Source organism: Carica papaya, chromosome 8, assembly GCF_054855325.1.
Source record: "Carica papaya isolate Zhongbai chromosome 8, ASM5485532v1, whole genome shotgun sequence".
In the NCBI taxonomy this organism is placed as follows: Eukaryota; Viridiplantae; Streptophyta; class Magnoliopsida; order Brassicales; family Caricaceae; genus Carica; species Carica papaya.
The window spans coordinates 7,768,096-7,793,253 of NC_142316.1; the positions used below are offsets into that span (position 1 = coordinate 7,768,096).

A 25,158-nucleotide genomic window follows, 5' to 3' on the forward strand; every position below is an offset into this window, starting at 1 on the left:
CAACTTAGCCTTGGGCAAGGTTAAGAGTCACGTACAAGAGCAGATTTAAATTAAAACAAGCACTTTTTAAATCTGAAAAAAGATATCATTCAAGCTAAGATCTGGGGCCGAAAATCAAGGAAACATATTCTGGAAGGCTCATGATAAGCCAAAAATTAAGAAAAATAATCCTAATCAACAAAAAAAAACCCTAATTCCTTTTCTATAAAGAAGGTGGCTCCCAAGCAGATCCATCACCTCTCTCCTCTCCAACGCTGCACACAACAGCTCATGCTGTCTTTGCAATTTTTCTTCTTCATCTTTTTTCTTCTCTTTACTCTCCAAAAACTCTTTTGTATTGAAAAGTCCACCATGAGTGGCTAACTCACTTTCTTTTCCTAGTTGATAGATCTAGTAAACTCTAACAATATATTTGTGAGGTCTAATCGAATTATTTGGGTTTTATTTAAGAGTTAGTATTTATTTACTTCCTGCACCTATATATATATATTTGTTGGTTCGAATTCGTTTAAACAAGGTCCGTCATATGAGAAGAACAAATGTAGGCAGCTAGTCGAACCTCTCAAATCCGTAATTATTTAAGTGGTTCTGGCACCGAGTAATGACTAGTAACGCACTGGAGAAGGTGAGTAATCTAGTTGACCAGTTCACGCTTGAATCAGGTCCTTTTACAGCTCAAAATCGTTGACAAGTTAAATCCTATGAACATTCTCAGGACTGTTTGGCAGTGAAGAACTAATAAATGAATGTTTCTTGGTTAGTTTAAGATTAAGGAATGATTGATTGTTGGAACATTTTCGATAACTATAACTGATTTACTATATTTTGGGTGAAATGAATCCTTGCATGTATGATCAATTACAATGCTAGAGCTTGTTATTTCATCAACTAAGAATTTTTTTTATAATTATTTTAGGTTTTAATTTACAGCTAAGAGTTTGTTTAATATTATTATGCTCAGTGTTCATTTTATATTTTGTGTATTGGATTTTATAAACCCCCCTTTTGTTTGTTTTTTATTCATCGATTAAGAAAGAAAATTGGTTTTCAAGTCTCTGTAGATTCGAGCCTTCTTACCACTGCTACAATATTATTTTATTGGTTAATTAAGAATTTATTTTTAGTGGGTTCGGCTCCTATCAACAATTGTTCCCAAAAATCAAAATGTTGTCTAAGCCAAAAGTAGATCAAGTACCTAAGCCACCTAATATTAACAGAAAAAGTAAAAACATACCCCTTTAAAATCATAGCTGTAATTTCATAGCCTTGTTTAAAATATCTCAAACACAATTATTAAGTAACCTTGGCCATGTTATCATTGGGGGTCTTATCAAAGACCGCCTGGGTTTGTGAGTGAGTGGTTTCATGAATAAACCCACCCATGATTTTTGAACCCCATGGTATTTCTCAAGGTGTGAGTCTTACGTGGAGTCATGATATTTGTAAGCCTTTTGTAGAAATTGATTCCCTCTTTGTAAAGTAACTTTTTGACCAGATCAACACCCACATAATCTGTCTACTAATATGGAGTAACAATTGAGAGACATGTTCTCATCCGGCAACAATGGCTAATGAGACTCCAATGGGTTTCACTATGTTACCTTCTCTCAAAGAGCTCCATCAGTTATTATATTTATAATAGTGTGACATTGTTTGAAGTCGCTTAGTTCCTCTCTAGGCTTTCTGTTGTTTTCGTTCCTCTTTTTTGTAGCCAAAAATATATGATCAACTTTGTTTTTAATTGGTTTTAAATGATGTTTACTTTCATTGTACTTATAACTGTATTTAAAAAATGATTTAATTTTTGTAATCTACGTAAGTGTGCTTATGGAACACCCACATGGGTAAATGTGAATTTGAAAAATTAAACCGTAAGTTTAAAAAAAAAAGCACTTGAACTACAAATAATCAAATGGTATATACATAAAATGATTTATTTATTTTTTTTCTAATTTCTATTGCATTAGTAATTGTGGATATTATCATGAATTAGATAAGCTCTAAGAAGACAACATTACGACTGACAAGCAGGCTGCTGCAGGAAGCAGAGCTCGTAGGTTGACATGAATGCTTATCATGGTCAAAGTCAATCAAATTCATGCATATTTTACATCTGGCTTAAAAAGTTCTAGCAAATTCTATTTGAAATTTCACAGCATCCAAACAAGCTGCCTTGGTCTGTACACATTTAAATATAAATACCCTACCACGTCCATAAACTCATCACTTAATTTAAAGTTATAGAAGGAAAAGTAAGAGAAAGAAACCAAAGAGATCGGAAATGGCAACCATATGCAAAGGTACGTTTCTCTTTTTAAATTAGTTTATTTATTAATACAATTAATAGGATTAATTATAATTTGAGTTAATTACTAGACTAACTAAATACAATGTGTGTGTATCTATATATAATATATATATATATATATATGTATATATATAATGGGGTACAGGTAAAAATTCATGGCCAGAACTCGTTGGAAAAAACGGAGATGAAGCAGCGGAGATCATAAAGAGAGAAAATCCTAACATCGTTGATGCCATTGTGGTGTTGGATGGAAGTGGAGTGATTGGGGACTTCAGATGCAATAGGGTTTGGGTTTTGGTCAACGACTGCAGGATTGTTACTGTAGTTCCTACAATAGGCTAAAAATGTTCAATCGGGTTTGTAGTTTTATTTTCTTAATTAATATATATTTATGTCTAGGGTTATAAATAATATTATTGTAATAAAATAATAAATAAATAAATAATATATTTAAATTTATTTATCTTCTATTTAAACGTATCTTTTTAAAAAATTAAAAAAATAAAAAATAAAAAACTATTTTGGACACATATTATTCAACTTCACATGTTTTAGTATTTTTTATTTTATATTTCTTTTTCAAATATCTTGAGCATAATACTGATGTTAAAGTTAGAAAACTGGCTTACTTTTCTTTGAAATTCACATGAATTTATAGTTGACAAAAAAAAAGTTTGTGAAAATCTTGCTCGGGCCTTTTTTTTTAAAATGAATTCATGTCTGTGCAGCATATTATTGTAGGACTTTAAATTTCATACTTAAACATGAGGATAATAATAATTAAGATAAATGATTCTCTTTGCAATCAGGTAATAAGATTATGGATTGTCTTTTGCACTTTCTTCCATAATAAAAATTGACATCTTATTTGATACTAAAAATTTTTTTATTTTTTTGTCCAACATAAGCAAATTAGATTCAAAAAGTTCAATTAAGTTGGTGCCCCCTTCTGATTTGTTTATTTCGAAGCAACAAGGGATGTATATTATATGATAATATTGGTTTATCACTTGGTTTATCATCTTAACAAAACTAAATTAACATCATTTTCTTCAACAATTTCAGTAATTAACTCTGGAGTTAGACAATATTATCATGTATATATTACCTAAAGTTAAGCATTTTTACTGGCATGTTATGTAAAATATTCTTCCTCCAACATAGTGGAGAATTATGTATTTTTTTACCTTATAGATTCAATATATGGGGAAGACACGGAAACATTATATGCATTATGTGCTTATCAAGTAAGTGTGGTATCTAAACCCTATTTATTTAGAAATTATTGAGAAATATTTTTTTAAAAGTAAAAAATATATATATTCATCAATCAAAAGATATACATACACCAATTACAATACAACATAGATAACTTCCTTAGGAAGACATATATGGAAGTGTAGTTCGACTCAAAACTACAACCTTGTGTAGAAAAAAGAGACATATTAATTCTTAAGTTAAGTAGTGGTAATAAACTATTGATAAATATGAGAGGACAAATTGATGATTGGCTAGTCTACTTTCTTTCATAAGATTGCATTGATTTCAAAAATTAGGAATTATGATCAATAGGGTAATTTGGTCTCTCAACCCATTGGTTTTCTAAGATTTCAAGAGGGAACTTACTAACATCATCCTAATGTTAAGAGCTTAGCCTAGTGGCAGGAACAAATTCAAGGGATAGTTTTTTATTAAGATTTCTGAATGTTTTTGTAATTTTTGTTCTGTTATATATTAGTGTACCAAGTAGTACAAATCACAATTGTATTGTCATGTGCATGAATATTATTGTTATCTCTTTTTCTTGATCAGTTGAGGTAATAGTATTTAAGGATATCAATGCCTACTGAAATCATTGAGAAATATTGAAATATTTTCATTATCCTTCCCTTACTTTTCTTATGTCCTCTCACTTTATTGCTCTACCTTCTTTAGTCTCTCTCTTATTCTTCCTTGGTCACCTTAATATTTTTTGTGTGACTATTAAAATTCATGAGCTAGAATCCTAATAAACTAGTATTAAAGTTTAACAAACCTACGGAGATCGCTTATTCCACTGTTAAGTAGTTAAGAATAAAGACGGATCTATCTTGACTGAGTACCCAATGAATTAACCTAATGGAGGAGTCTTGAAATGGCATGAGCAAAGGCAACAGAACCCATGACACATTATGAAATTGTAGATTCCAAGTTAGAGGAAAGGTTGGATGTCAAATTCTTTGTAAAGTTAGATTCTAAGTTTGCTGATAATAATGTCTAACTTCAACTCGCCATGATCAGCACCTTGAAAATATTACTTAGTAACTCGCAATCCACCTACTAAAACCCCTCATTGTTCCACTTCTCAAGTTGTCCTCTAAACTAACAAATCATAGAGGCTCCACATTTTTCTCTACAAACTTAGCTATCTCTATTAGCATCTAATTAATTCTCACACGAACCTCCAAATCCAACTTACCAATTACAAGCTAAGTGTATTATCCCTACCTACGAGTGATGGAGACCAGTGCTTGCAACTAGTCAGTTTTTGTACCTTAACGCTTACGTATCAATACCCTCCAAAAGTCAACATACCATTTGTCAATGGAGAAAACTCATGGCCTTGGATTAAAAAGTGTCAACATTATTTTTCAAGTTTACATAGTGCTCAAGAGATAGAACGTAGGAACAACCATTCTCTATACAGGGGATAAACTAATGTGTGGTATTAAGGTTGGCTCACGTAGTATGAAAACATGAACTAGGGCGATTACAAAGAAGAAATATATAGTAGGTTCAAATATCACAACCTAACAGACACAATAAAGAATTTAAAAAGTTGAAGCAAGAGAACAACTTGTCCAAATATTAGGAGAGGTTCAAGGGATAGAGGTTAATGGGTGGCTTTATGAATAAACTAGGCACCAACCATCCGATGAATATTGAAGCCTATGGTGTTTTTCAAGGTGCAAGGCTTACTTGGAGACATGATATTCATAAGATTTTGTAGAAATTGACTTCCTCTATGTTAAATAGTTTCTTCACCGATCAACACCCGCATAATATGTCTACTAATGTGAAAAAGCAATTGAGAGACATGTTCTCATTGTCGGCAACACTGGATCATGGGACTCCTATGGGTTTCGCTATGTTACCTTATGCTTTCAAAGAGCTCAATTAGGTGTTATACTTAGACTAGTTTGACATTGCTTGGAGTCGCTTCGTTCTTCTTTATGTTTTATGTTGTTTTTTTTCCTCTTGTTTGTAGCAAAAAAATGGCCATCTTTGTTTTTAATTGGTTTTAAATAATTTTTAACTCTCTTTTTAATAGTAATTATCTTTATAAAATGATCTAACTTTTGTGATGTACATGAATTTGCTTATGAACACCCAGTGCTTAAATGTAAATTCGAAAAACTAAATCTCATGGTGTTAATTAAAAAAAACACTTAAAACTATAAATAATCAAACGACATATACATAAAATGATTTTTTTTTTTGTAATTTATATTGAATTAATAATTGTGGATATTATCATGAATTTGATAAGTTCTAAGAAGACAACATTAAGACGACAAGCAGGCTGCTGCAAGAAGCAGAACTCGTGGGTTGACATGGATGCTTATCATGGTCGAAGTCAAATTAATGCATGTTTTACGTCTGGCTTAAAAAATTCAATCAAATAGAATTTGAAAGTTTCCCAGAATCCAAAGAAGCCGCCTCAGTCTTATATATAAATATAAATACCCTGCGACGTCCATAAACACATCAGTTAATTTAAAGTTATAGAAGGAAAACAAAGAGAAAGAAACCAAAGAGATCAGAAATGGCAACCATATGCAAAGGTACCTTTTTCTTTTCAAATTAGTATATTTGTTAATACAATTAAGTAGGATTGGTTATAATTTGAGTTAATTACTAGACTAACTAAATATAATGTGTCCATATGTATATATATATATATGTATATATATAATGGGGTGCAGGTAAGAATTCGTGGCCAGAACTTGTTGGGAAAAACGGAGATGAAGCAGCGGAAATCATAAAGAGAGAAAATCCTAACATTGTTGATGTCATTGTGATTTTGGAAGGAACTGCAGTGATTGAGAACTTTAGGTGCGATAGGGTTTGGGTTAGGGTCAACGAGTGCAGGATTGTTACTGAAGTTCCTACAATAGGCTAAAATTGTTCTGATTGCGTTTGTAATTTTATTTTCTTAATTAATATATATATATATGTCTATAAATATAATATTGTAATACTCTCAAAATACTATAATAGAATAATAAATAAATAAATAAATAATATATTTAAATTTATTTATTTTCTATTTAAGCATATCTCTTCTTTAAAAGAACATTTTGCATAAATGTTATTCTAACTTTACATTTTTTAATATTTTTTATTTATAATATACTTTTTCTTTAAATATCTTGAGCATCATACAGAGGTTGAAGTTAGAGAACTAGCTGATGTTTCTTGGAGATTCACGTGAATATAATAATTGTGAAAATCCTACTCAGGATTTCTTCTTTTTTTTTTTTTAACATAAATTTATGGCTATGCAGCATATTATTGTAGAACATCAAAATTTATGGCCAAGAAAATCTGACCCTTATCATATTGAATTGCTTGTCTGTTAAAAAATGAGGAGATTATGTGGAAACAAAGGACTTAAATTTCATGCTCAAACATTTGGATAATAATAATTAAGATAAATGATTCTCTTTGCAATCAGGTAATAAGATTATGGATCGCCTTTTGCACTTTATTCTATTGGTAAAAATCAACGACTTGTTTGATACTAAGACAGTTTGATAGAAATTTTTTATCACAAAAAAAGTTGGTGCCCCCTTCAGATATGTTTGTTTGGAAGCAATAAGGGATGTATATTATATGAAAATATTGGTTTATCACTTGCCTTATTATCTTAACAAAACTAGATTAACATCATTTTCTTCAATAATTTCAACAATTAATTCTGGAGTCAAAAAAATATGCATATATTACCTAAAGTTAAGTGTTTTTACTGATATGTCATATGCAAAATATCCTTCCTCCAACATAGTGGAGAATTATATCTTTTTTACCTTATAGATTCAATATATGTGAAAGACATGGAAACATTTTTGCATCATGTGCTTGTCAAATAAGTGTGGTATCTAAACCCTCTTTATTAAAAATCATTGAGAAACATTTTAAAAATAAAAAATAAAAAATATATACATTCATCAATCAAAGAATATACATACACCAATTATAATACTTCATAGATAACTTCTTTATGAAAATACATATGGGAGCACAGTTCGACTCGAAACTACAATCTTATATAGAAGAAGGGACATACTAACTATTAAGTTAAGTAGTAGTAATAAACTATTCACAAATATGATAGGACAAACTGACGATTGATTAGTCTACTTTCTTTTATATGATTGTATTGGTTTTAAAAATTAAGAATTATGATCACTTTGGTAATTTGGTGGTCTCTCAACTAGTTGGTTTTCCAAGATTTCAATAGGGAACTCATTGACATTATCCTAATGTTAAGAGCTTAGCCTAGTAATAGGAACAAATTCAAAGGGTAGGTTTCAATTAAGATTTTCGAATGTTTCTACAATTTCTGTTTTATTATACACTGGTGTACTAGAAAGTACATATCACAATTGTATTGTCTTGTGCATGAATACTACCGTTACCTCATTTCTTAATTGGTTGAGGTAATAGTATTCAAGGATACAGATGCCTACTGAAATCAATGAGAAATATTATAATATTTTCATTATTCTTTCCCTATTTTTTATGTTATCTCACTCTATAGCTCTACTTTCTTTAGTCTCTCTCTCATTTTTCCTTGTTCTCCCTAATATTTTTTTGTGGCTATTAAATTTCATGAGCCAGAATCCTGATAAACTAATATTAGAGTTTGACAAACCTATGAAGATCATTTCTTCCATTGTCAAGTGATTAAGAACAAAGGAGAATCTATCTTGACAAGTACCCGATGAGTTAACCTAATGCAGGAGTCTTGGATAGACATGAGCAGAGGCTCCAAAACTCTATGATTGACTATGAAATTGTAGATTCCAAGTTGGAGGAAGTGTTGGATGTCAAATTTGATGCAAATTTGGATGCTAAGTTTGTTTATAACAATGTCTAACTTTAACTCGCCATGATCAGAACCCTTACTAAAAACCCTCATTGCTCCACTTTTCAAGTTGTCCTTTAAACCAACAAATCATAAAGGCTCCATATTTTTCTCCACAAACTTAGCTATCTCTACTAGCATCTCACTAGTTCTTACACTAACCTCCAAGTCTGCCTTATGGACTATACGCTAAGTGTATTATCCCTACCCCACAAGTGATGGAGATCAATGCTTACAGCCAGTCACTTTTTGTACCTTAATGCTTACAAATCAACACCCTGCAAAAGTCATCATATCCTTCTTTAATGTAGAAAACCCCTAGGTTTGGATTAAAAGGTGCCAACATTATTTTTCAAATTTACATAGTGCTTAAGGGATAGAACATGATAACAACCATTCTCTATCTGGATATAAACTAGTGAGTGGTATTAAGGTTGGCTCATGCAACATGGAGACATGAACTAGCGCGATTTCGAAAAAGAAATTTATCTGTAGGTCCGGATATCACAACCTAGCAAATATAATGAAAGAGCTTTAAAAGTTGAAGCAAGAGAACAACTTGCCCAAATACTAGGAGCTATTCAAGGGATAAAGGTTAATGAGGAGCTTCATGAATAAACTAGGCACCAGCCATTCGATGATTATTGAAGCCTGTGGTGTTTTTCAAGGTGCGAGGCTTATTTGGAGACATGACATTCATAAGCTTTTTGTAGAAATTGACTTCCTCTATGTTAAATAGCTTCTTCACTATATCAACACCCACATAATATGTCTGCTAATGTGGAGAAGCAATTGAGAGACATGTTCTCATTGCCTGGCAACACTGGCTCATGGGACTCCTATGGGTTTCACTACGTTACTTTATGCTCTTAAAGAGCTCAATCAGGTATTATACTTAGATTAGCGTGATATTGTTTAGAGTTGTTTAGTTCTTCTCTATGTTTTTTGTTGTTTTTTTTCTCCTTTTTGCAGCAAAAAAAATGACCAACTTTGTTTTTATTTGGTTTTAAATTATTTTAACTTTCGTTTTACTTGTAATTACTTTTAAAAAATGATCTAATTTTCGTAATATTTATGAGCGTGCTTATGGAACACCCACGTGGTTAATGTGAATTTGAAAAATTAAACCACACCATATTAATTATAAAAAAAAAAAAAAAAACTTAAATTATAAATAGTCAAATGGTATAAACAGAAAATGATTTTTCTGTAATTCATATTGAATTAATAATTGTGGATATTGACATGAATTAGATAAGTACTAAGAAGACAACATTAAGACGACAAGCCGGCTGCCGCAAGAAGCAGAGCTCGTGGGTTGACATGGATGCTTATCATGGTTGAAGTCAAATTAATGCATATTTTACATCTGGCTTAAAAAATTCAAGCAAAGTGAATTTGAAATTTCCCAGCATCCAAATAGGCGGCCTCAGTCTATATACAGATATAAACAGCCCACGATGTCCATAAACTCATCACTTGATTTAAAGTTATAGAAGGAAAAATAAGAGAAAGAAACCAACGGGATCAGAAATGGCAACCACATGCAAAGGTAGCTTTTTCTTTTTGGAATTAGTTTATTTGTTAATACAATTAATAGCATTAATTATAATTTGAGTTAATTACTAGACTAACTAGATATAATGTGTGTATATATATATATATATATATATGTATGTATATATATAATGGAGTACAGGTAAGAATTCATGGCCAGAACTTGTTGGAAAAAACGGAGATGAAGCAGCAGAAATCATAAAGAGAGAAAATCCAAACATTGTTGATGCCATTGTGATTCCGGAAAGAGCTGCAGTAATTCTGAACTTCAGCTGCGAGAGGGTTTGGATTAGGGTCAACGAGTGCAAGATTGTTACTAAAGTTCCTACAATAGGCTGAAATTGTTCAATTTCGTCTGTAATTTTATTTTCTTAATTAATGTATATTTATTATGTCTATGTTTATGAATAATAATATTATGATATCTCTCACAATACCATTGGCTGGTTTTCGAACTGACCATTTAATTTCTGTAATCAAATAATAAATAAATAAATAAATCATACATCTATATTTATTTATCTTCTAATACAAGCATGACTCCATTTTTTTTTTTTTATTTAAGAAAAATATTTTGGATAAGACTGGGCCTTTCCTAAAAAGTCAGTTTCCAGCATTTGACCTTAGAGAACAAAATTCTACATGAAGGGAAGGGAATAAGCTCAAAGTGTAGTTTTCTTTTTAGGGTTTCAGAATTTTTCTTTTTAGTCTTCTTGTTTTTGCAGTTTTTTATTCTGTTATGCACTGGTAGCAGAGGTTGCAGCTATATTCTCATCTGTAGAAATATTACCAACGAATCAAATCAGATTGTTCTATTTCTCAATCTTTTTTACTTGCTCCTATAGAATCAAGGAGGAAAAATTGGGAAAAAAAAAAAAAATCAGTCATTCACAATTATTAATGAAGGATTCCTCGAGAGATGTTAAGAATCAGTAATCAATTTTAAAAATCAAATGGGTTCGATCTTATGCATGCGCAAGAAAGGTAATCAAAAAAGAAAAAAAAAAATTTTTATTTTATTTTTATCACTTAGGAGCCCAATTAAATGAATGAGACGTATCATAGTATTTCCATTATTCCTCCCCTACTTTTCCTCTCTTCTCTCCCTCTTTATCTCTCTACCTTCTCCTCTCTCTCACTCTGTTCTCCCCATTTATTTCTGGCGTGGCTGTTAAAATCCATGAGCCAGAATAATCCTAACACCAGATTAGCCAACAAATACTGTAGGAATACAGGGCAATACTCTCCTAGTCAACCCTCATTTCTACCCAAGTGGTATTGTTTGGCTGACACGTCATGTGGTTAGATATGGATAATTTTCAATTAAGATTCTTGGAAACTAAGCAAAGAACGCAAGGTTTTGCGCTCAGCAAGTAGGCACATTTACAAGCCAACTTCTGCCACAATAGAAGATACTGAAAATATTTATGGTCTGTATCTAAGCCAAATCATAATTTACTCATGGGTTTCTAGATGAATGTGATGCAAAAAAAGTTATTCATGACATCAATTATGCCCTAGAACTGCAAAAATAAAAAATAAAATAAAAAAAAAAGAAAAAAACAATATATTTCTTATTGTATTCACTCATGCAAATAAGAATCTTAAACACAAATCTTTTAAGGTAGAAACAGAGTGTATAACAGTATCCTAAACACAGCCAATGCCCTCTTACCCATTACCAAAAGAAAAGCTGACAAACTCCAAGGTCCGTGTAAAATTGACAGATTGTAGAAAGTAAAATAATCCGGAGCCTGCAAATAAGCATCCATTGGTTACAAGAACAAGCACCTGTAATATCAGTATCTGCATTCAGAAATATTATATCAACAAAACCATTATCAGGCTTGAACTGATTTGCAAGGCTATGATTTGACACGGTCTCCTTAAACAAGAAGAGACACTCCTTTGTACAGAAATAGTTCATAGCATTGGGCAATAAAAAACAAACAGAATGCTATCAGTTACAATTTTAGCTGCCCCCTTAACATTTGAAGCCACCACATACAAGGAACCATACTATGAGGATCATAACAAGGATTGCTCCTCCTACCATCAGCTTCATTTGAAGATTCTGCAGCCACATCTTCCGCCGTAACTGCCTACCTTGCCTCTGGAAGCTGTCAGCCTAAATGAAAAAATAGCATGTGAAAAATAGCAAAAATAAATTAAAAAAGCTGCCAGATTCTGTTTCGACCTGCATGAAGAGCAAGAGAACAAGGTACCTGAAATTGTAGGTTTTCTGTCTTGTCCACTAGAAGTTCGATTCTTTCCCCACGATCCAGGACCTATATTAAAGCAAGGATAGCATGTTATATGAGTTCATAAACAGATTTCCATAATGTTCAAGGAGAGCAGCAGAAGTATAGTTTGTTATTTCTTTCCAATGCATGCTTTAAAATATATCTCATTACAAGAAGGCAACAAACTTCTTAAGTGAAAATGAACTCTCAAGAGTAAATTTAAAGCCTCCTGCTGGTATTGCTGGACCCTAAAACTGGAGAAGTATCTTAAATCAATTGTTAAGGATATTGAAAGAATGTAGCAATTTATTTCATATTCAAAAGGAGCTTAACTCAAACTTTCCAGCATCCATGTGTATTAACTATTACATTGCTTCGAAGTTCACCAAAAAACAAGTTTGGTTTTTGTTTTCCAGAACCCTTCAACTGTCACATCCTCTTCTTACCCTCTCCTGTACTTTCCTGGTGTTTTTTCAGGTTTAAATGTAAAAGACTCTAAAAATTAAATTCAGATACAATTACAATATTCAAAGACGAAATAAGCGTAAAAGTGCATCTAGATCCCCTACTTGCTTGAATGTTTTAATTCTCAGCTAGGAAATACTGTTTTTGAAAAGTTACCACCACTTAATTAAGAAATCTTAGCCCAACTATCAGATCTCACCTTTAGAAATCAGGTCAAACTTACAGGCTCAATCTCTCTTTGAGCATGAGGTGCATCTCTCACAACGATTGTTTTAGTAAAACTATGTCTTTCTATTAACTTTGTTCATAATTTATCACCATTGTTAAACACAAATGTGTCCCTCAAACAAGATGGTAAGACCTCAGTTTTGTTCATGTAATAAAATAAAGTAAAAACTCCTTTGGGTTTTGAAATAACAATATACGTATACACATATATTTTGTTAACTGAAGAAAATCACGTAAGAACCTTTCAATTTTAAATGAGAGTATGTGTATATATATAGAGTAAAAAGGAATCCACTTCTTATAACATACCTGTTAAATTTGCCAAAAAAATTGTTAACATTTTAATATTATAGTTGCTGAGTTTGGAAAAACTTACCCACCTTTGTTCAAAATGGTAAATTCCAGGGAATAACAATAGGAATACAATAGAAATTGGATAAAAGTTGGATGAAGATATTGAAATCCATAGAGGATTTCAATATAAAAGTAGAACTGATTCAATTGTAAAGCAAATATGAAAATTACAATCCAAACCTCTATATAAGTAATTAAGATCAAGGAATAGAGTTGAATATTATAGGAATTAGACCAAATAATGCTGGCACCAGATTAAGGTTACCCTAATTTGAATTCATTTATCTTGGTTGATCATTCACTAATCAACATGCTCTATCATAGAAATGATGTTTTTGCAACATTTAAACTGCAAGAAAATAAGGAATGTAGCGTCTGAAACTCATCCCATCAAACTAATCACATTTCCAGATCTCCCCATAGTTCTCAAGCATCTCTCAGCATAATAGCATAATGTTATAAAATTGGACTAGTGTATTTGTTTGGCTTTGGTTTTTTCTTTTTCCTCAGTTTTTATGTTTTTATTCTGGCTTTGGCAATTGAATTGCAAACCTCAGGCTTGTCTTGCCCACTAACAAATATGATAACCACAGAGACAAAGAGCTTGTGGTTACTTCTTTGGCCATTGTTGAGCTTCTGAATTCTATTATGTCTTCCATAAACCTTCTAAATGGATCTGACAAATTCAGCTAAAAATTATATTCTATGGCCAGCATATGGAATAAGGTTAAATGAGTTTTATTTATTAGATAAGGACCTAACATCACACCAGGATCTTAAACACACTTGAAAATCTCATACTGTTGAGATCCTAAAAAATCATGAATAGTTACAATAGTTGATAACAACTCTCACGTACTCGAATAGTCATGGTTGATCGGATTCTCATGTACTCTTTTGTGTCCATAAATAATAATTGTAAATCAAAACGAAGATACGTAATTTTTGAAGAATAAAATCTCAGTTTATTATTCTCTCTAAACTTTATATCCCTCTCTCTCTTCTCTTCTCTCTCTGTTATCTCTTCTCTCTATATATTTTTCTCTTTCTCTCTCTAACAACCTCTCTCTATATATATTTCTCTCTCTTTCTAAAACATTTTTCTTTCTCTCTCTATTTCTTTCTCCCTCTAAAATCTCCACTCTCTCTTTCTCACAAACTCTCTTCTTCTCTCTTCCCAACTTCCTCTCTTCTCTCTTTTCAGAATCTTCTTTTCTTCCCTAAAATTCAAATTCTGCACCAATATTTTCTTAAATTCAACTTCTGCCCCACTATTTCCTCAAATACAAATTTTGCCCCAATATTTTCTAAATTTTAGATTCTGCCCAACCTTTCAAATTTTCTCATAATCACCCCAAAATCATTCAAAGTTTAATATTTTTCTAAATTGAAGGTCCGGTGAATTACATGTCAAAACCAGATCCTAACAATTTAGTATCAGAGGCAGGTTCTAGATCCCAATGGGAGCCGATGATGGCCGACATTGCGAAATTTTCGATCAGATAGAGGAAAAACTCAATCTGATGATCCAGTTGTTGAGTGGTGACGTTACCTCTCTGGAGGACGCAAAACCAATGGCCTCTATTGCAGCTGTGCGCGAAGTGCAGAGTGGGACTCTTCTTTTCCCTATGGGGCATGACGAAGAAGATGAAACAAAAAGGGGTAAACTGGCTTTTAACAAGGCAAACCCTAAAACCGGTTCAATGACTAAATCAGTTGAAAAAACCCTAAAACTGTTGGTTCGAGCCGGACTAATTCAAAGACAATATGAGGCCAGACTAAACCCGTGTCAAACCGAATTAGTTTATTGAACCAAACCGATCAGACCCCAGTGGACCGAATCGAACCACTCAATCTCTCTGTCACTCATATTCCCTTGTTCTCTCTTGGTCTCTCACTGATGAAAACAAAACAGAAGAAGGAGAAGCGGAAGAAGAGGAAGTGGAAGAAGAAAAAACAGAAGAAAAATGAAAAAAAAAGTGGGAAAGGAAACAAAAGAAGCGAAAGAAGAAAAGATACAAAAGATCCACATGAAGTTCTTCGGTAGCACATTAAAATATATACATATATATAAATTAATAATATCTATATATAATCATAATAAATAGTAATAATATCCTTAGATAGCAAATGTTGGAAGCTGAATTTCAACCTTGGGGACAAGGTTGATATCCAAGGAGAAGAAATTGTTGAGATCCTAGAAAATCATGAATAATTGTAATGGTTGATAAGAATTCTCACGTACTCAAATAGTTGCAATGGTTGATAAAAATTCTCATGTAACCTTTCATGTTTATAAATAATAGTTGTAAATCAAATCTAAGGAATGTAATTTTTGTAGAATAAAATCTCAGTTTATTATTCTCTCTCTAAACTTTCTATCTCTCTTATCTCTTCTCTCTTCTCCCTGTTATCTCTTCTCTCTATAAATTTCTCTTTCTCTCTCTAAAAGCCTCTCTCTATATATATATTTCTCTCTTTCTCTCTCTAACAGTCTCTCTGTTTCTAAGACAATCTTTCTTTCTCCCTCTAAAATCTCCACTCTCTCTCTTACAAACTCTCCTCTCTCCCTGACTTCCTCTCTTCTCTCTTTTCAGAATCTTCTTTTCTTCCCTAAAATTCAAATTCTGCACCAATATTTTCTTAAATTTAACTTCTGCCCCACTATTTCCTCAAATACAGATTCTGTCCCAATAGTTTCTCAATTTCAAATTCTGCCCCAACCTCTCAAATTTTCTCAGAATTACCCCAAAATCATTTAAATTTATATATTTTTAACTAACTAATTATTATATATATTATTACTTTAACTGAAAATTTAAATATATTATCATTTTTTTATTTTTAAAAATTATAAGGAAACATTAAATTCAATTTCATCTGAAGATAAATCAGGCTTATAGTCCTTGAGGACGAGCAGGGATCCTTTCAAATTCCATACTTCACGACTGCAGACTCTTTTCTTATCTTCCTCTTGATATATATATATATATATATATATATAGGTAAACACTACGGACATCTCTTTTATTATATATGGTGTTCTTCCCTTGTTAATAGATATGGATAAGCTCTGTACAGTATAGGACAGGTAAGCTGCGTAAAACCTATGAACAGCCACCATTAATCAAAGTCAGAGCCATACTTTACAAATTAAAATTCATGAAATAATTTCCCACATCTCCACCGAGCCGCCTCATATGCTATATAAATACCCTACAACCTCAGGAACTCATCCTCACTTGTTCTATTGAATTTTACATATAAGAGAAACAAAAACAATTTAGAGAAAAAGGAATGGCGTCTGAATGCCCAGGTAAGTACGGATCAACTCTTCTTTTCATATATAAGGGTAATTAATTAGTGCACAATTATAAGAAATTATATACATATACATATATGTATGGGTGTTGCAGGTAAAAACTCATGGCCGGAACTTGTTGGGAAAAACGGAGATGAGGCAGGGGAAACCATAAAGAGAGAAAATCCAAATGTCTTGGAAGCCATCGTGTTGTTGGAAGGAACTCCGGTGATCAAGAATTTTAGCTGCAACAGGGTTTGGGTTTAGGTAAGCGATTGCAAGATTGTTACTCTAGTTCCTACTATAGGCTAACATTGCCCCACGTAATTTCATATAATAAATGTAATAATACATGGGCTAGTTTCTTGACTGATCTAGCTTCCATTGTAACCAAATAAATAAATAAGTAGTTTTTATTTAATTTTCAATAATTAGTAAATTCTCTTATGTTATTTTTCTTTAGATATTTATTTGAATAATTGGAAATAAATAAATGTGACTGATATTTTATGTGATTTAATAGTTTATTATATATTAATATTATATCCTATTTTCTAATTATATACAATTTGGATTTTAATTTGATTTAAAAATTTTATTTAATTTCAATGCAAATCAAATTTTGGAGGGTAATTAGAAACCAAACTAAATTAAACTATTTCGGTTTAGTTTTTCAATTGGGTTAAATTTTTTAGTTTGGACAAAATAACTTGTAATACCCAAATTAATTTTTTGTAATTTAAATTAATTTGTAAATGTAGTTTTTTTAATTTTTTATTTTAATTTAGTATAAAAATGAAAAAAATTTGAAAGAGAATGAAATTGAAAATAATTTTGAAAAAAAAACAAGTGAAATTTTGGATTTTGAGGGTATTTTTGAAAGAAAAATCGAAAACTATGGGTCAAAATGTAATTTAAAAAAGTTATACCACATAAGATGCCCGGTTAGTAGCTCTTACGAACCAGAACACGCCACGTGGCAACGGACACTGACATGGTGCCACACGGGAGGCCACGCGGGCGATCTGCGTGCCCGCGATCGAACCGTCCATATTCGCTCCCGCGTGCACAGACGACCTGGATGTGTTCTCTCCCTAAACGTGCTTGGACGGTCAGATTTAAATGCGATCAACGGTCCAGATCCACTTTTTATTTAAACGCGATTGGACGGTTCATATCAGATAGCGATGAACGGTCTAGATTCACTCCCTATTTAATTGCGATCAGACGTTTCAGATCAATCGCGATGGACGGCTCATATTAAAAGGGGACGAATATAAATAATCCTCTTCACACCAAATCCTAAGCCTAGCCGTCAGACACCCTCATCGGAGAAAAAGACCCAACCGCTGGAAAGGAGAACCACCACCATCCACCGCCGCGCCAGAGCCACTTCCGATCGCCAAAGAAGTAACAAAATTTCTTTTTGCTCAGAATTCAATTTTAAACACCCCCATGGCCATATCGGAGTAAAATGATCGACCAGTTGGCCAAAAACTACGGGCAAAGCCCGGCAGTGCCGCCGCAAAAAATTTCAAAAACCACCTCCGATAAGGCCCTTCCCGATTTCCGTTATGCAAAATTTTTTCACCGTTTTCTTCTCTACAGGTTGACCAAAGTAAAACACTCAACCGCAAAAGCGAGCTAGAGGAGCCGCCTCACCGAAGAGCCCTGCTGCTGGTGAGTTTTAATTTTTCAATTTTTTCGGCCAACTGAGGTCCCTTAATGTGTTTTCTCACAAGGATTGATGCAAAACTGACCAAAAATAGCCAACCTGAGGTGGACCACCATCGCGGGCAGCGGCGTCGTCGCCGAAGCACGGCGGAGCCACCGTGCTGGAATTTCAAAATTAGCCAAAAAAGGGTCCTGACACTGTTTTTGGATTTTTTGGGATATTTGTAGATACTTGTAGCGTGTTTTAATTTCCGAAGAAAAATTCAAGGAATCCGGGGACCGCGATAGGCACAGTCAATAAGTTTCATTTTTTAGGCATCGAATTGAGTAAGAATCTCTTACTCTATTCTCTGTTATGGAATTGAAGTTAAATTAATAATAATACGGTATTTTATACAATTTAAAAAATATTCATAATTAATTATGTGTTCGAAAATTATATATTATTGTTTCTGTTAATTATTTTTACGGTTTGAATGCATGATAGTATCTGATTGATCGATTTTACAGCTTTGAATGCATGTATTGTTTATTTTATGGGTTTACGGTTGAATTGGAAAAAAGAGAGATTAAAGAAAAACGGAAAATTGTGTGATTAAGTGAATGGATGAAGCGACAGCCTTACTGGATATCCTGAGAGATGGTAGACGAACTGGGCGCATAGAAAATCCTACCGTGAACGTTGCTTCATACCGGATGGGGTATCGAAGTTTGGTAATTTGACACTCATACCAGATAGGGTATGGGGACGACCCATTTCACCCTCACACTGGACGGAGCATTGAGGTTTAGTGGTTTGGGGCTCATATCGGACTGGGTATGGAGACGACCCGTTAATTTGAAATGTTAAAGGAAATGGTTCACGTGTTGTAGGAACATCCTTATAAACCCCCATGGATACTAATAGGTTGATAAAGGATAGAATTGTTATTCAAATCGATTGCATATGAAATCATTATTTGAGTTATGTTATTATTTCTATAAGTTGTTTTGTAAATCTCACTACGGTAAATAGATGGCAAAAGATTTTGTTTATGATAAATGAATTTGTTTAATTAAGAGCTCCATTAGTTGTTTTGATTTTTCTACCAACCTTCATTTCTATGTCGTTGAATAGCGTGATATTCTTACTGGGATAGCGTAGCTCATTTCTTATTTAACCATTTTAGATCAAGATGACCAGAATCCAGAGGCTGATCCATAAGAGAGTTGCGAGTAGCATACCAGTTTTATTTATTTTCCGTTTATTTCATTAATTTTTTGTATTTCCTTCAAAAGTGTAATTTATGTAGCACTATTTAGTACTTTATTTATTTTCCGTTTATTTCATTAATTTTTTGTATTTATTTCAAAAGTGTAATTTCTGTAGCATTATTTAGTACTTTAAGTTATTGTGTAAGAAATATAGACACTAACTAATTATTTCGTTTCCACACTTAATTTATGAATTATTTCTTTTAAAATTTCGGAACCGTTACATAACTTACAACCTACGCAACGCATTATTTACTTAAGGCACACATGAATATTACCTAAAGAAAACCAATAATATATTGACGTATAAATTAATGTCACTACAATGTATATAAATCTATTGAACTCAAGAATGGTCTTGCCCATAAATAACATCTTAATTTGTAATTAATTCCCTTCTTTAATGCATTTTTAAGTTTCTGATTTAAGAAAAAACACTTATATCCCACCTCATCAGCTATGTAAATCCATCAACTCATCTTCACTTGTTTTATTGAATTATAGAGAGAAAATGTCATCTGATTGCCCAAGTCAGTATGGATCAACCTTTTTTTCTCTCAATTTTATTTTAATAAAAGTGAATGATTAATTCTTATTTTCTAGTAATATCTTACTAATTGATACAATTGGTTCAATCTCGTAAAATTATTTCATAGAAATTTATTGATATATATATATATTTTATAATATTAAATAATCAGTATTCTTTCTGTTTTTATTGTAACAAAAAATTCAATTTTTGTGTAAAAAAGACCCCTATTATCTCTTTAGTTTATCACATATTTTATTAAGTAATCAAATTATTTAACCTAACATGTCCGGTTGACACCTAGACTAAACTCTTACAATTTTATTAGGAAAAAAAAAATGTAAAAAGTGAAGTCTCTTATTTTGTCAGTAATTTAATTTAGAAATATTACATGTGTATATATAAGTTAATGAATTAATGCATAGTTATAAGAAAATATACATATGTATATATGGGTGTTGCAGGTAAAAACTCATGGCCGGAGCTTGTAGGGAGAAACGGAGATGAGGCAGCGGAAATTATAAAGAGAGAAAATCCACTTGTGGCTGAAGCCACTGTGTTGCCGGAAGGAAATAAGGTGATCCTATATTTTGACTGCGGAAGGGTTTGGATTAGGGTCAACGCGTGCAACATTGTAACCGTAGTTCCTCATACAGGCTAATATTCTCTACCTGGATTTTTAATTAATTTTCTTAAGTTCAGAGTCGTCCTCATAATATTGTGATATTAATTTAATTCCTTATAATAAATAAATAAATATATAATGTGTCTTTATTTGAAATTAATTAAAATTTTTGTGAATCATTTCCATTTTCGAGAATACTCAATACAAAGGTAATTTTTGAGAAAATATTTTTAATATTGTGGGTTGAACATAAAATACCTCGAAACCTATGAGACTAATTTTTTATGACATAATATATATGTTAATATTAATTTATTTAATAATTAAAATTTGAATTTCTAAGAGATGTAATTAATAGAGGGTGTACATTTTAAATTAATCTATTATAGGGAACGTTACAAAAAAATATCTAGGAGATTGGATTAAATTTTTATTGGACCGAGCCCAAATGGAAATGGGCTAGATATGTGTTCAGATTTTATTGGGTCTAGGAGACAAAAACAAAAAATGAAGGGATGTGAGGGATCTAAACCTGAGTTGGCCGACCCTAATAGAAAACCAGGCTAGGGAAGAGAGAGAAGCCCCTGGTGGGCTGAACGTTAAGAAAAAAAGAAATCATATATGTAGATATAGAAGACAGCTGAAGTTTGATCCAAATAATAGTGGGTCGAACCCATAGAAAAGATCTTTTAGAAAGAAAGATTTTGGTCTAATGAACCTGGTGAGGCCAAGTCCATAGCAAGCGTATAAGAAAAATTTAAAATACTAGTGGGCCAAATCTTCCTAAAATGGATTAGAAGTGAAAGGTTTTGGGTAGGTCGAAGGATGGGAAAGAAAATAAAACTTAGTTTGAGGTAATAAATATGAAATTAATTTTTTATAACATAATATATATGTTAATATTAGTTTGTTTGATGATTAAAATTTGAATTTCTATATTAAATTAATAATTTAATTAAGAGATGTAATTAATAGAGGGTGTATATATTAAATTATTACAAAAAAAATATCTATATAATTAATTTCTGAAACTAAAGAACCATTGTACATAAGCTATTCCAAAATTTTTTTTTTGTGCCCAATAAAATAAAATTGGATTGTTCCATCACTTTATTGGCACTTTTTGTTCTTACAGGACTACTTTTTATACTAACATTTTCACAAGATATAAATTCGTCACTCAAGTATAGACATCATATAATTGATGAAGAATTCTATCAAACTTGTGTCCATAAAGTTAGTGAGAGATGCAACATAGAAGTGTTAGAATACTTTTTTTTCCAAAAAAATTAGGTTAACATGAGTCGAGATTGTTGTTTGAAAATAAAAAATTCCGGGATAAATTATCACCATCTTGTGATGGATGTCGTTTTGTCAATAAAATAATTACAGGCATATGAACCTGTAGCTCACAAAAAAACAAGGAAGTATGGAATGCATATTGAATTACAGAAAGGAAACGCGTGCTCCAATCACTCTTGACAAACGAGTTATAATACATAATCATAGTTGATAATTTCTCCCACATATATCTATTTTTCTGGGCTATTAATGTTAATTTTAATTTGAAGCATATAAAGTATCGAGCTTTTAGCAAGGTATATGTATACTTACAAAGTTATATATTGATATATCCTTCATATATTATTTTATCAAAATATTTAAAAGTTATATATTGTAAAATAATTTAATTTCATCACATAGACCTGGTTAAATTATATGAATTCACAAAAAAATCAGTTGAAAATTAACATTCAAATAATAGGTTATGTATGATATTTCATGAGTTTTTATTAATATGAAAGAAGATTGAATTAGATCAAATAGGCCAAAAAAAAAAAAACAGACTATCTAAATTTATTTGGTTAAATTCAAATTAATTGTAAATATTTTTCCTTACATGAGTTTTAATTAAAAAATAATTAATAAATCTAATAAAAATAAAACTAAATAATAAATTTCATAAACAATAATTATTTATTTAATAGATCATTTATGGAATTAATAAGATAAAATAATAATCTAAGAATATATATACCTTAAAATCTCGGTCCATTTAATCGGGACGGAATGAAATAAAACTCTTTAGGACATCTAATTCCAAATTGAAAATTAAATCAAACTATTGTATTCTAATTCGTTCTATTTAATTTCATCTAATATTAATTGTCTAGTATATGCCGAATTTTACCACTACTATAAACTCTAGGTACCATAACAGACTTTGCACTGAACTTGCTAATGAGTCCAATGATCTGCCCAAATAAGGAAAATTTGACCCATAATTTGAGGGATTGGAGAAATATTTTCTTTTGTTTTTCTCTTTTTGAATGATTGGGCAAATATTTTCAATCTTGTGGATTGAATATAAAATACCTCAAAGCCAATAAATATGAGAGTAATTTTTTTTAACATAATATATTTGTTAATATCATTTTGCTTAATGATTAAATTTTGAATTTCTATCTTAAATTAATAATTTAATTAAGAGATATAATTAATGAAGGGTGTACATATTAAATTAATCTATTACAGCGAGCATTACAAAAAAGTATCTATCTAATTAGTCGTTGAAACTAAAGAACTATTGTACACAAGCTATTCCAAAAACTAAAGAACCACTGTACACAAGCTATTCCAAAAACTTTCTTTTGGTCCCAATAAGGCAAAATTGGATTGTTCCTTCAATTTTCTGGCACTTTTTGTCACTGCAGGACTACTCTTTATACCGATATTTTCACAAAATATAAGTTTGTCACCCAAGTATGGACACCATATAATTGATGAGGAATTCTATCAAACTTGTGTCCATAAAATTAATGGGAGATGCAACATTGAAGTGTTAGAATATTTTTTTCTCAAGAAAATAAGGTTAACGTGAGTCGAAATCGCTGTTTGAAAATAATATATTCTAGGATCGATTGTCACCATCTTGTGGTGGATATCGTTTTGTCAATGAAACAGTTGCAGACATATGAACTTGTAGCTCACAAAAAAAAAAACAAGAAAGTATGGAACTATTGCATATTGAATTATGGGAAGGAAGTACATGCTCCCATCTCTCTTGACAAATGAGTTATAAAACATAATTGTAGTTTATAATTTTTCCTATATATGTCCATTTTTTTGGATTATTAACAATAATTTTAATTTGAAGCGTATAAAATATCGAGTTTTTAGCAAAGTATATATATCTACAAAGTTATATATTGATATATATCCTTCATATATTGTTTCATCAAAATATTTGAAAAGTTATATATTGCAAAATAATTTAATTTTATCACATAGACCTAGTTTGTAACAACCCCAGTTTTCAAAGGTGGTTGTTATACTAATCAAACATGTAAGATTTATTCACATTATTTTTAATAAATAACACATCAAATCTCAAGACATCAACCTGCATAAATTTTCATTCCATTTGAAACTCATGTATACATATATATACTCGTGTATACTAATTCTCATTTACCTCATTTACAATGCCAAACTAGATTATCAAGTGTTAATAATGGAAGTATAAGTAATTCCATCTAAATGAGACATGTATATGTGTAATGATATCAAAACAATCTCATACCATGCTCTAAATCAACGATAATTGCTCTATGGTACGCCTTACTTATTCCAAAGTTTGAACACACGCTTCTTGTACATCCGATTCTTACTCTTGTTTTATCTGCTCTGTAATATATAACATGTAATGAGCTATATAGCCCAGTAAGTAAAATTTAAAATTCACATCAAAACAAGTAAAAAATTTACATCTAACTTCCCGGTACTGGGCATTATCCAACTTAACCATTTCCCTTCCTTTCTCTCACTATCATTGGTCATATATGTAGTCTCTGCATTCAGCATAGCAAACCCTAACCCATTACAACAAGTTTTTGCTCTGCTTACTCCTAATTTCCCTCCTAAAAAGTCATCTATTCACAACCATATACCTCCATTTGCCTGTCCCTAATTCTTCCCAACTTAGTCTACCCCTAGCAGGTCTATTTTCCTTTAACCATAATTTGCCCAGTATCTTAGTCTAACTCCCACCGTAAACCTCTCCTCAACTTCTTAAATTTGCCTAATGGAGCACCAACGCCTCTCAAATTATTAAGAACACCCTAACCAAACTCCCTACGTTTTTCTCTTCAGTTCAGCCCGTATTTCCCCCCTCTTCCCCTGATTTATTTTATTTCCCACATCCCCTATCCTAATTTCTACCCCTAACGCTAATTACCATCAATCCAGCTTCCCTCTTGACATATTTACAACATTTCCTTGGTGCTTAAGCCACTGGATATTCACCCATTCCACAGTTATAGCCATTAGATGTACCAAGATTGCAAACATAAAAGAAAAGAGAAAAGTAACTAAAACGAAGAAGAAAGAAGGAAAAAAATATAGATAAATAATTAGTTCTTGGGTCATCAAACCCTCGACCCAGCCACTGGGCCACAATAGAATCCCATATTCCTTCACCTCCAGATCAT

The 25,158-nt window shown here is 31.6% G+C and overlaps 3 long non-coding RNA genes across 3 annotated transcripts; 2 read left to right on the forward strand and 1 right to left on the reverse strand.

The window, feature by feature from the left end:
* The first annotated feature begins 847 nt into the window (after positions 1–847).
* On the forward strand, positions 848–2,767 carry LOC148240432 (uncharacterized). Its single transcript, XR_015813947.1, has 2 exons — positions 848–2,300; positions 2,454–2,767. It is a non-coding gene; the product is annotated as an uncharacterized LOC148240432 (long non-coding RNA).
* A 7,085-nt stretch (positions 2,768–9,852) lies between these two features.
* Positions 9,853–10,464, forward strand: LOC148240433 (uncharacterized). Its single transcript, XR_015814119.1, has 2 exons — positions 9,853–9,990; positions 10,138–10,464. It is a non-coding gene; the product is annotated as an uncharacterized LOC148240433 (long non-coding RNA).
* Positions 10,465–11,783: 1,319 nt separating this feature from the next.
* Positions 11,784–13,370, reverse strand: LOC148240434 (uncharacterized). The gene is made up of 2 exons (XR_015814135.1): positions 12,221–13,370; positions 11,784–12,123 (listed from the first exon to the last, which is right to left on the reverse strand). It is a non-coding gene; the product is annotated as an uncharacterized LOC148240434 (long non-coding RNA).
* Between the last annotated feature and the right edge of the window lie 11,788 nt (positions 13,371–25,158).